Below are 11,205 nucleotides of genomic sequence, written 5' to 3' on the forward strand. Positions count from 1 at the left end.
ATAAGTGTGCATTGGTTTAACAAGACTGAAGACAATAAATGGATGACTTGGAATGGATTGGATAACCGGTGAATAAGGCTGACATTTATTGCTTCATTGAAACTCATCTCACTACGTAGGAGCAAGAGGAGAGAGGCCAAAAGCAAGAAGATTTTGCAGAGTAAATCAAAAGAAAAGAAGCGCATGTGTTATAGTCAGGAACTTCAACTGGCATAGAATCTTCCTGGATCTGCACTCCAAGATCCCACTGTCTACTCTCTGAAGAGCAAGGCAAACAAAGGGCCTAGAATTTCTATGAATTCTGTTATCATTTTCAGGTAAAAATTCTAGCCGTATGGTCAAATCCGACTGCTTTGCCTACAGAGATGAACGTCACTATTATCTAATCCTTATTTGACACCAATTATTCCTGACAGCAGCTGCTAACACATGATGTGTATCCAAATTAGCATTTCTCAACCATATGCAGGATAATGTTGCTATGAACATCTGAAATGAGGAAAGTGGAAGAGTATGGGCATGATGGGAAGTAGATAACTAGGACATGTTTAAACCATCTCAAAACTAACAGGAGCAAATGAGAAGATGTGAGAAGGATGATTAGATTAGAGCACACAGTCATTCTGGATGGCATCTGATCCATTGCTGGACAGCTGGCCTAAAGATCTACAGCTCCTACATTGCCCACTCCAGTCAGTGTTGCAAACCTATTCAGCAAAAGAAGGAAGGAATGTTTGTTTGTTATTCTTGCAATGGTTCAATTTGTTGACGTGCGTATATTTAAGATGTGTGGTGTGCATTTGAGTGTAACTGTGTGAGTGTAATGATGCATATGTTAGCAGATGAGGGAATATTGAGTTCATTAAATTTCTGACAGAACTGGGACCGATTCCCCAGGATAATATAGCAGCTTTATCTTTCCCTGATCAGTTGCTTCATTTCTGTACTTGATGGCTTCCAAGACTCCTTGACTTCTTCCATTTGTCCATCTCTTGTACAGAGGCTTCAAGACCAACTTCCATGAGGTGGGATTCACCTTCTAGCTCTTGCCTGCCCTGGCTCCAGTGAATGTTGCGGAAGTCTCGCAATGACTTCTGATAATGGTTGGATTTATTTGTCACCAACGCTTTAAGACTTCATGCATGATGTCAGCACTGGTCAGTTTCAGCAGGGGCAGGAAACCCTGATATTACTTACACCTATTTTGTACCACTAAAATAACATTACAATTGGTTTATCCAAAGATTCCAAGTACTTGTTCAAGGTGTGTAGTTGAAAGGCAAATATTAATGGTATCAGGGAAACAAAAAAATGTACCTTTTATGGCCAATGAACTTCTAGTGCTTTGTGTCTAGAAATGGGAACCCTCTGATATGAATGATAGCCATCACAGGATTCATAAATAGAGATCTTAAACAAAAAAATACCTCAGTGAATCCCAAAATATGTTGAAGTCAGAACATGAGTTTTTTTTCAGTTTCAGCCATACTGTTCTCCACCTTGCCTTGCTTCATTTTTGATCCCAAGAAGCGGCTTCGATGACAAAGCTGCTTAAATAGCGAGATTATGCACTGTCATATCTGTGAAGTTATGCAACATGACCTGCACTGACTCCAACTCTGACAAAGCCTCTATTATCTTTCAAATTCTTAGTCATGGCCTTGCCTTTTTTTTCACTTTGTAACTGAAGCAGTTCTAAAAGCCTTTGAAATTCTAAGTTCAGTAATAATAGTCCAAATTTATTTTGATGAGAGCTGTGTTTTAATAATAGATGCTTGATACATTGGAGAGACTGTACTATAAGAGGCTTACAATATATATCTGAAATGCACGAGTTAACTTTCCCTCAAAAGACTAATATTACAGGATGCATGTCACAAGCATAGAATGGTTGCACAGCTTGACTTCATTAAACTTAAACAGTGCAATAAAGACTGTTCCACTTTCATTTAAGAAAAAAATAGATTTCTGTAAGCTAAGAATGTGTAAGGAAATGTTGATTAGGCTGCTTTACAATTATTACTTTCATACAAGAAATTGAAAGAAGCCACATGTGCACTGTAAATTACTGTAACTGTGTTGGAAAATACTAGGAGTGAGGTCATTTGATTTTCTAACCTTGTTCAGTCAAAGGTTTGTATAGATTTTGAGAGGCTCTGTCGCAGGGTATATACAGTCTTCAAACCCAAGGGTGAGAATATGTCCTTGGTGTACCCAGAGCCAAACAAATGATGTGTTTTATTCATCTGTTGAATAGGAGTGAGGAACCGTTAATTGCCTGCTGATGTTCTTTCCTGTGGGGAGAGATTCCATTTACTGCCTCACCTGATATATTGCAGAGATGCAAACTTGCCCTGCAGAGAATTGCCACCAGATTAGATCCGCTTCCTACTAATTCTTGCAATTACGCCTTGGGATGCTGCTTCATTTTTTTTCTCTCTCAGATGCCTTTTTGTTTACAGCTATCTAATCTCCGGTGATATCATACAGAGTCAGAACATGTACGGAGAGATGGTGGAGCGTGCGGGGCGGGGGGGGGGGGAAGTGCTGTGGGGGGTTGGGGGATGGGAGGGGGGAGGTGAAGTTTGGTCTGGACAGGAACACAAAGAAGCTGAAATTACATTTGCTGATTGTTATAGGAGTAATTCAATACTGAGTTCTTTTGAAGTCAGTGAAATCCAATATTGGGTGGAGCATATAATGAGAAAGCTATGAATTACAACAGTTTTTATGTTCCCACCTGTGCCCAGGTTTGCCATATCACATTTTATAGGTATAGGGGTGTTGTTAACAATGCACAACAAGGAAAGTACTTCAAAAAAAGGATGTGATACCCAGAGGAAGTATCAGTATTGTAGGTTTAAAATTTGAATAAATTAAAACTGCATTGAAATAATTTCTAAAGGAGTTGAAAAACAATCAAGTATTACAAGTGTTTTTAAAACATATTTTTGTGTTAGTCCTTCTGCTTGTTGTAATACATTACTGATATTAGATATCTATTGTTTGGTCTTCATCAGCTCTCAACCCAAAACCTCAACTGCTTACTCCTTTCCATAGATGCTGCCTGACCTGCGGAGTTTCTCCAGTGTTCTGTGTATGTGTTACTTTAGTATGTTTCGCAATGTGATCTTCTCTTAAAGTCACAGAGTCATGGAGTCACACTGCACGAAAGCAAGCTATTATGTTAATACCAATCAGCGGCACCCATCTCTGTTTGAACCACCTACCAGCATTTGGCCCATAGCATTCAATACCTAGGCAACTCATGCTCGTTGAGATTCATACCACTGTTAGTACTCCATTTACCACTCTCCAGCAGTGCATTCCAAACACTCAACACTCACAGATTCCCTCAGAGTTGCTTATCCCTTACACCCCAATCTGTGTACTCTAGTTTTATTCACGTCTGCAGTCAATATTATTGATAACCCTCATTGTCTCACATGTTCTTAAGCAGTTAGTCTCATCAGGACCCAGGAACTGGAGTGGAGGCAAGTCAACCCTGACCTACAGATGTCTTATATATTTTGATAAGGGAGCTTGTTAAAAGGGAGGTACAATAGTATGCCAAAGAAGATTGAAAAAGCAAGATGCATTTCTGGCAGTCTTGACCACAATCTGTACTGGGAGTAATTCTTAGTGAAATAATGGTTAGGTTGAATGCCTGCAGAAAATTGGCTGTACTTCAAATAAAAAATAATACAAATTGTGCCTGGTAAGAAAGGTATAACTGAGATGGAAAATACAGCATTAGCTGAAAAAAAACTGAACAATACTGGCCATTATTCATATGTAGGAAAAAGAACCCTATGAATTGCAAAATGCTACAATTTGTTTGTTGATTTTCACTGTATCAGCAGTAGCTTTGCAAAAATGCCATCTTGCATGGTTATTATGAAGTTGATGAATTTGTACGTTAATTGGCTCTAACCTCACCACACAAAAAAATTTAGCCCAGTAATTAACAGTGTAAGTGCCCTTTTAACAAGGTGTGAATTGTCATTGACCGTGAATCCATCTCTGGCCCAGAAAGTAACAATGGAAAGTGCGTAGATTGATTCCTTCCAGTTGAGATTATTTTAGAATTGTCAAGTTGTCAAAGATCTCTTTTTCATTTCAGTCCTTTTTTTGTTTCTATTTCTCTCTCTCTCTCCAATTTTTCTTTCTCATTTTTCTGTCAGATTTGATAAAGGGTTTAACTCTAATCCACTCTAATCCTCCTCAGTGTGATTATTTATTCGTCAGTCTCCTGGTTAAGAGGATGCATTGTTCACTCTATTAGTCACAGAGATCCCAAATCGTCCCTACACCCAGGTCAGGTCACTGTTTGAATTTAAAATATTGAAATCGAAGCCAGGCACGCCCTGTGCCACACTCCAATAGAAACCAGCTCAGTAATTTAGAGATTGCTCCCTATGGTCGAGCCAGGGCTGGGACTGGCTGACAGTCAAAAGAAAATGTTTAAAATATGATTCTCTGTAGAAAACCTGGGGCAGCCTGCCTGAGCAGCGTGACCCACATCTGCCAGTTTAGGCTCTGTTCTTCTCAGACTGTTCAAGTCTCACTCTGGCTGCTGTCCTCATTTCCCTCAGCACCTTTGTGCTTCTCTGCAGCTGATCCTCTGACGTCCCTCATAGTATCACTGGAGCACTATCAGACTATCTGCAGGAAGGTAGCTAGAGATGGATTAATCATGCATTTACAGATATTAGATAACCTTGACTAGTTTCCGAGCACCAAGGAACTGGTAATTTCTTGGCCTTACATCTCCTCAGCTGCCCCGTCTCTGACTAATAACTTTCCTCCAACCAGTGCACATTCCTGCTGAAGCTACAATTTCTCCCTTCTAATGCAGTCAGTCAAGATGAAGCACCATTATTTTTTTCTTTCCTCAATTGGGAAAGAAATGTTGAGAGCAAAAAACACTTCATTTTGTAAAGGCAGCATAAAATTTCTATGGCAAATAAAGCACTTTTAGACGCATTAGATCAATGTTCAGAGTAAAATTTATTATCAGAGTACATACCTGTCACCACATACAAGCCTGAGATTCTTTTTCTGTGGGTGTACTTAGCAAATCTATAGAACAGTGACTGTAAACAGGAGTTGCAAACTGGAAGCATCAGGAACTGTAAAATGTGAACAAACTATGCAAATGCAGGTATAAATATATGGCAATAAATAATGAGCATAAAATAATAAGACAAAAGAATCCTTAAATGAGTGTAATTATCCTGTTTTGTTCTAGAGCCTGATGGTTGAGGGGTAGTGACTGTTCTTGAACCTGATGGTGTGAGTCCTGAGGCACCTGTACCTTCTACCTGATGGCAGCAGTGAGAAAAGAGCATGGCTTGGTGGTGAGGATCTTTGACTAATGGATACATTTCATATAGATATGCTCAATGGTTGGGAGGGTTTTGCAGCCAGTCAGCACATTTCTCACCACACATCTATAGAAGTTTGCCAAGGTTTTTGATGACATGCCGAATATCTGCAGATTCCCGAGGAAGTTGAGCTGATGTCATACTTTCTTTGCAATTATATTTTTATGATGGGTCCAGGAAAAGGTCATTTAAATACACAATACATTTGCATTTGTCAGAATCATACAGGAAAAGACTGTAAACAGGACCTTCAGGACCTCTGTGTTTCATCTGACCATTAAGCACCATCTTTTACACTAATCTACCTTAATCCATTCACCCTCTCTTCTTCAATTTCCCACTCTGAAAGTCTGAAATTCATCTACACTCTAGGTAATGAGGGACAATTCAGAGTTGTCAAGTAACACGGGGAAATAAGGTCACAGAGTCATACAGCACAGAAAAAGGCCCTTCTCAAATCTGATGTCCATTCCGGATTGCAAGAGATTTCATAATTTAAGGAAGTTGGAAGCTGCATCTCCTTCTGTGGGACACTCTGTCCCTGTTTTTGAACCATAAAGCAACCATAGTTACCATTACTTTTGAATTAAATTCCAAACTGATGTAATTTAAATTTAACAACCACCTTGATGGAATTCAAGTTCACGTCTCTAGATCAAAATTACAGACCTCAGCATATTTGTCCAATAACAGCTAGAGTGTTAACATTCTCAGACAAAAAATCTCTGAGTGCTTAATATAATAAATAAGGAGAAATTATTTCCACTCACACCAAGGTCAGTAATTAAGGACCATAATTATTATGATACATATTGGAAAAGGACTAATGATATATTTCTTTCCTAGTTTTGGGATAATGGATTGCCTTTCTCCTTGCATGATTCAATGACCTTCAACCTTTGACTGATCGGACCTAAAAGCCTCTATTCTCACAGGCCTTTTTTCCATTCTTTTTCTCCTGGAGCTGACCAATGCTATGAATTCATGCGCCAAAACTACTTGCAAGCTCCAACCAGAACTAAACCAAAGGACCCACAGGAAAAATGGCCCCAGCTAGTCACAGAAAGTGAGTGGTAGATGTATTATTTTCTCTCTCAACTCATAAGCAGTTTGGTTAATATTCTTCCTTAATATGATGTGATATATTTACTTTACATCATTACAATGATGGTATAAAAGTATATTTCAATACATTAAAAATAATTGATAGAGCAACACTGACACAACATGTTGAATTACTGTCGTAATGTGATAAAACATCAGAGCACCCATTTCATTTTATATTTAAAATGATTATTTTATGAAGGCAGATTATTTTGTCTATTCTAAAGATAGTTCCTGCTTTGGACCTTTATCTCTTTCAATCATAGTGATTGGGGTCAAGTATGGAACAAGCAAGATGTATCCACTGAGTAACTTGCAACAATACTTAAAACTTCCTTGGTTAATTTCCACATGGATAACTCAAGGGGTGGGAAGTCTCACAAAGACACTTTTACACTTGTTCAAAACTGTGAAGGTTGCAGTCTGATGACACAGGCAACTGCAGATGAAACTGCAGATGATGAAACAACATCCAACTGTGGAACAACCCATTAGGCTGAGCAGCATCCATGGAGGCAGAAAAAGTTAACATTTGGGATGGTGACCCTTCATAAAAACTGTTGTGTAGACCATAAGACCATAACACATATACTAGGAGCTGAATTAGGTCATTCTGATTTTCAAGTCTACACCATTCAATCATAATTAATTTATAATCCCCCTCAACCCCATTCTCCTGTCTTCTCCCCGTAACCTTTGACACCCATGCTAATCAAGAGTCTATCCACGTATACTTTAAGTTAACCCAATGTTTGAGCTCCACAGCCATCCATGACAATGAATTCCACAGACTCATCACACTCTAGCTAAAGAAATTCCTCATAATCTCCTTTCTAAAGGGATATCTTTGTACTCTGAGATTGTGCCCTCTGGTCTTTGGCTGCCTCACTATAGGAAACATCCTCTCCATGTCCAATCTATCTAAGCTTTTCAATATTCGATAGGTTTCAATGAGATCTGCACCTCACCCCATTTTTCTAAAATCAATTGAATACAGGCCCTCAAACACTCCTTATACCATTTTATCCACAGAATCATTCTCAGGAACCTCTTCTGGGCCCTCTCCAATGCCAACATATCCGTTCTTATATAAGGGCCTTAAGCTGCTCACCATAGTCCAAATTTGGTCTGACCAATGCCTTTTAAAGCTTCAGCATTACATCCTTGCTTTTATAATCTAGTCCTCTGGAAATGAATTCAATTTCCTTCCTTACTACCAGCTTAACCTGCAAATTTATTTTGAGGGAATCCTGCACCAGGACTCCCAAGTCCCTTTGCACCTCTGATTTCTGGATTTCCTCTCCATTTAGAAAATAGCCTATACCTTTATTCCTTCTACTAAAGTGCATGCCCATACACATCCATACACTGTTTTCCATCTGCCACATCTTTGATTATTCTTCTAATCTGTCCAGTTCCTTCTGTAGACTTGCCGCTTCCTCAACATTACCTTTCCCCACCTGTCTTTGTATCATCCACAAATTTGGCCACAGAGCCAACAACTCTATCATATGTATCATTGACATATAATGTGAAAAGCAACTATCCCAACACCAACCCTTGTGAAACACCACTAGTCACCGGCTGTCAACCAGGAATGGCCCCCTTTATTCCTACTCTCTACCTTCTGCCAGTCAGCCAATCTTCTATCCATGTTGGTATTACCATGGGCTGCTGTTTAGCAGCCTCATGTGCTGCACTTGTCAAAGGCCTTCTGAAAATCCAAGTAAACAACATCCACTGACTCTCCTTTGTCTCTGCTGCCTACTATTTCCTCAAAGACTTGCAACAGATTTATCAGGCAAGATTTCTCCTTAAGAAAACCATGTTGACCTAATCCTATTTTATCAAGAGTTTCCAAATACCTCAAAACCTTATCCTTAATAATGGACTCCAACATCTTCCTAACCACTGAAGTGAAGCTAACTGACCAATAATTTCTTGTCTTTTGCCTCCCACCTCCCACCACTTCTTAAAGAGTTGAGTGATATTTTCAATTTTCCAGTCCTTCACATTCTCTTCAGCTGGGGTGTAATCCATCTGATTGAGGTGACTTATTTACCTTCAAACCTTTCAGCTTCTCAAGTGACTTCACATTAGTAATAGTGACTATTTTCACTTCTGTCTCCTGATACCCTCCTAGTTCTGCCATACCGATGGAGTCTTCCATAGTGAAGGCTGATGCAAAATACTTAGAGTTTGTCCACCATTCTTTTGTCCCCATTACTACCTCTCCAGTGTCACTTTCCAGCAGTGTGAAATCCATTCTTCCCTCTCTTTTACTCTTTATATGTCTGAAAAGTCTTTTGATATCCTCTTTTATATTATTGGCTAGCTTGCCCTCATATTTTATCTTTTCTTTCCTTATTGCATTTTTAGTTGCTTTCTATTGGTTTTTAAAAGCTTCCCAACCATCTAGCTTCCTACTATTTTTTTGTGATATTTATGCTCTCTTTCTTGTTTTTGTGCTGCCTTCGACTTCCTATATCAGCCATGGTTGCTTCACCCCCCTTTTGGAATACTTCTTTTTTCAGATAAATCTACCCTGCACCTTTTCAGTTGCTCCCAGAAACTCCAGCCATCACTGGTCTGCTGTCATCCCTGCTAGTGTCTCCTTCCAATCAATTTGGCTAGCTCTTTGCTCATTCATCTGTAATTCCCTTTACTCCACTGAAATACTGATACATGGAGTTTTAGATTAGATTAGATTAGGAGTTTAGAAGAATAGAGCGCTATGGGTAACCCGAGGTAATTTCTAAAGTAAGTACATGTTTGGCACAGCATTGTGCACCGAAGGGCCTGTATTGTGCTGTAGATTTTCTATGTTTCTATGTTTCTATCTTTTTTTTTAGCTTCTCCTTCTCAAACTATAGGTTCCTTCACCTTAAACTCTCTAATTCAATCTGGTTCATTACTCAGCACCCAATCTACTCCTGATCTTTTTTTCTCCAGTCCTGCCAAAGGGTCTCAGCCCAAAACATCAACTGTACTTTTTTCCATAGATGCTGCCTGGCCTGCTAAGTTCCTCTAGCATTTTGTACGTGTTGTTTGGATTTTCAGCATCTACAGATTTTCTCTTTTGTTTGTGACCCAATCCAAAATTGCCTTTACCCTTCAGGGTTCAACCACAAGATGCTCTAAAAAGCTTTCTCATAGGCATGTTGCAAATTCTGTCTCTTGGGATCCAGTGCCAACCTGATTTTCACAATCTGCCTGCATATTGAAATCCCCTTGATCATTGTAACATTGCTGTTTTTAGATGCCCTTTCTATCTCCCATTGTAATTTGTACCCCACATCCTGGCTACTGTTTGGAGACCTGTATATAACTCTAATTAAGGGTTTTTTTTAACCTTGTACTTTCTTAACTCTACTCACAATGATTCTACATCTTCTAATCCTATGTCATCTCTTTCTAATGATTTCATTTTTTTTCAACAGAGCTATCCCACTCCCTCTGCCTACCTGCCTGTCCTTTTGACAACTGAGTCCAGACGTCGAGGCGCTGATTTCAAAGTTCTGTGATTGGTGAATCCTTGGGTCAATACCGGAGGTTGAAGCTGGAAAGTTAAAGTCTTTGGGTTGCCGTGTTCAGAAATTGCAGGCCTGGCGTCTGCGAGTTCAAGCCACGGACTGGAGGTTGGGGGCCCGATGACTATGAGTCTGAGGTCAAAGACTCTAGAGAGACTGTGCGATGTTGGAAGGGTGTGTGTGTGTGTGTGTGTGTGTGTGTGTGTGTATGTGTGTGTATCTGTGTGCATGTGCGAGAGAGACAGACAGGATGGGAAATGGGTTTGTTTTGCTATTGTTGTTGTTGCTTGTGGGCATGCTATGTTTTCAGCGGAATTTGTGATGACACTTTCAGGCTGCCTCAGGGCATTTTCAGGTGGTATTGGTTATTAATGCAAACAATGCATTTCACTGTATGTTTCAATATGCATTTGATTAATAAATAAATTTGAATTTGTCTCATCTCTTCAGTTGCAGGAGAAAATGCCAGGGGATGGAGAAGGGTGGCTGGGAAGGGATGAGAGGTCCAGGAAGACACAGAGGGAGTTGCCTCTGAAAACATCTGAGAGGGGAGGAGAGGGTAAGATGTGGCTGGTTGTGGAATGCCATTAGACCTTGCAGATAATGAAATGTAACCTTTATTCTTGCTATGCCTATAAATAGTTCACTCGGTTTGGATTCACAAATGAACTTACCCAGAATGATGTCTCTGGGCCTGCACCAGATGAAGTTCAGAAGGATGAAGGGTGATCTCATTGAACCCTATTGAATACTGAAAGGTCAGGATAGAGTGGACATGGTGGGAATGTTTCCATTAGTAGGAGATAATAGGATCTGCGAGCACGTCATTGTAATAAAGGGATGTCCTTTTAAAACTGAAATGAGAGATTTCTTCATCCAAAAGGTAGTGATTCTGTGGAATTCATTGCCACAGAGAGCTGTGGGTGTATTTAAGGCAGAGGTTGATTATTAGCAAAGGGGATAAAGGTAACGGTGAGAAGCTGGGAGATTGGATTGAAAAAAATACCTCAAATAGGTTAATTCTACTCCTATATCTTATGATCTTATTTAAAAATATTTAACTTTTAACTTTATTCAGGGTAATTAAAAATTATGCTCTTCCTGTATTTGATTCATGCTCTCAACAAATCATGCACAAACATGCAGCAAGGATCTTTCAACAACCCCACATCAAAGGTTTCCTT

At 39.5% G+C, this 11,205-nt stretch overlaps 1 long non-coding RNA gene across 2 annotated transcripts; it reads left to right on the forward strand.

Annotated features, from left to right (window-relative positions):
* Nucleotides 1–4,523: 4,523 nt before the first annotated feature.
* On the forward strand, nt 4,524–10,370 carry LOC134346312 (uncharacterized). 2 transcript variants are annotated; one of them, XR_010017899.1, is made up of 3 exons: nt 4,524–4,675; nt 5,252–5,360; nt 9,932–10,370. It is a non-coding gene; the product is annotated as an uncharacterized LOC134346312 (long non-coding RNA). The 2 variants fall into 2 exon arrangements; XR_010017900.1 differs by lacking the exon at nt 9,932–10,370 and adding an exon at nt 6,352–6,497.
* The last annotated feature ends 835 nt before the right edge of the window (nt 10,371–11,205 follow it).

This window comes from Mobula hypostoma, chromosome 5 (assembly GCF_963921235.1).
Source record: "Mobula hypostoma chromosome 5, sMobHyp1.1, whole genome shotgun sequence".
NCBI lineage: Eukaryota > Metazoa > Chordata > Chondrichthyes > Myliobatiformes > Myliobatidae > Mobula > Mobula hypostoma.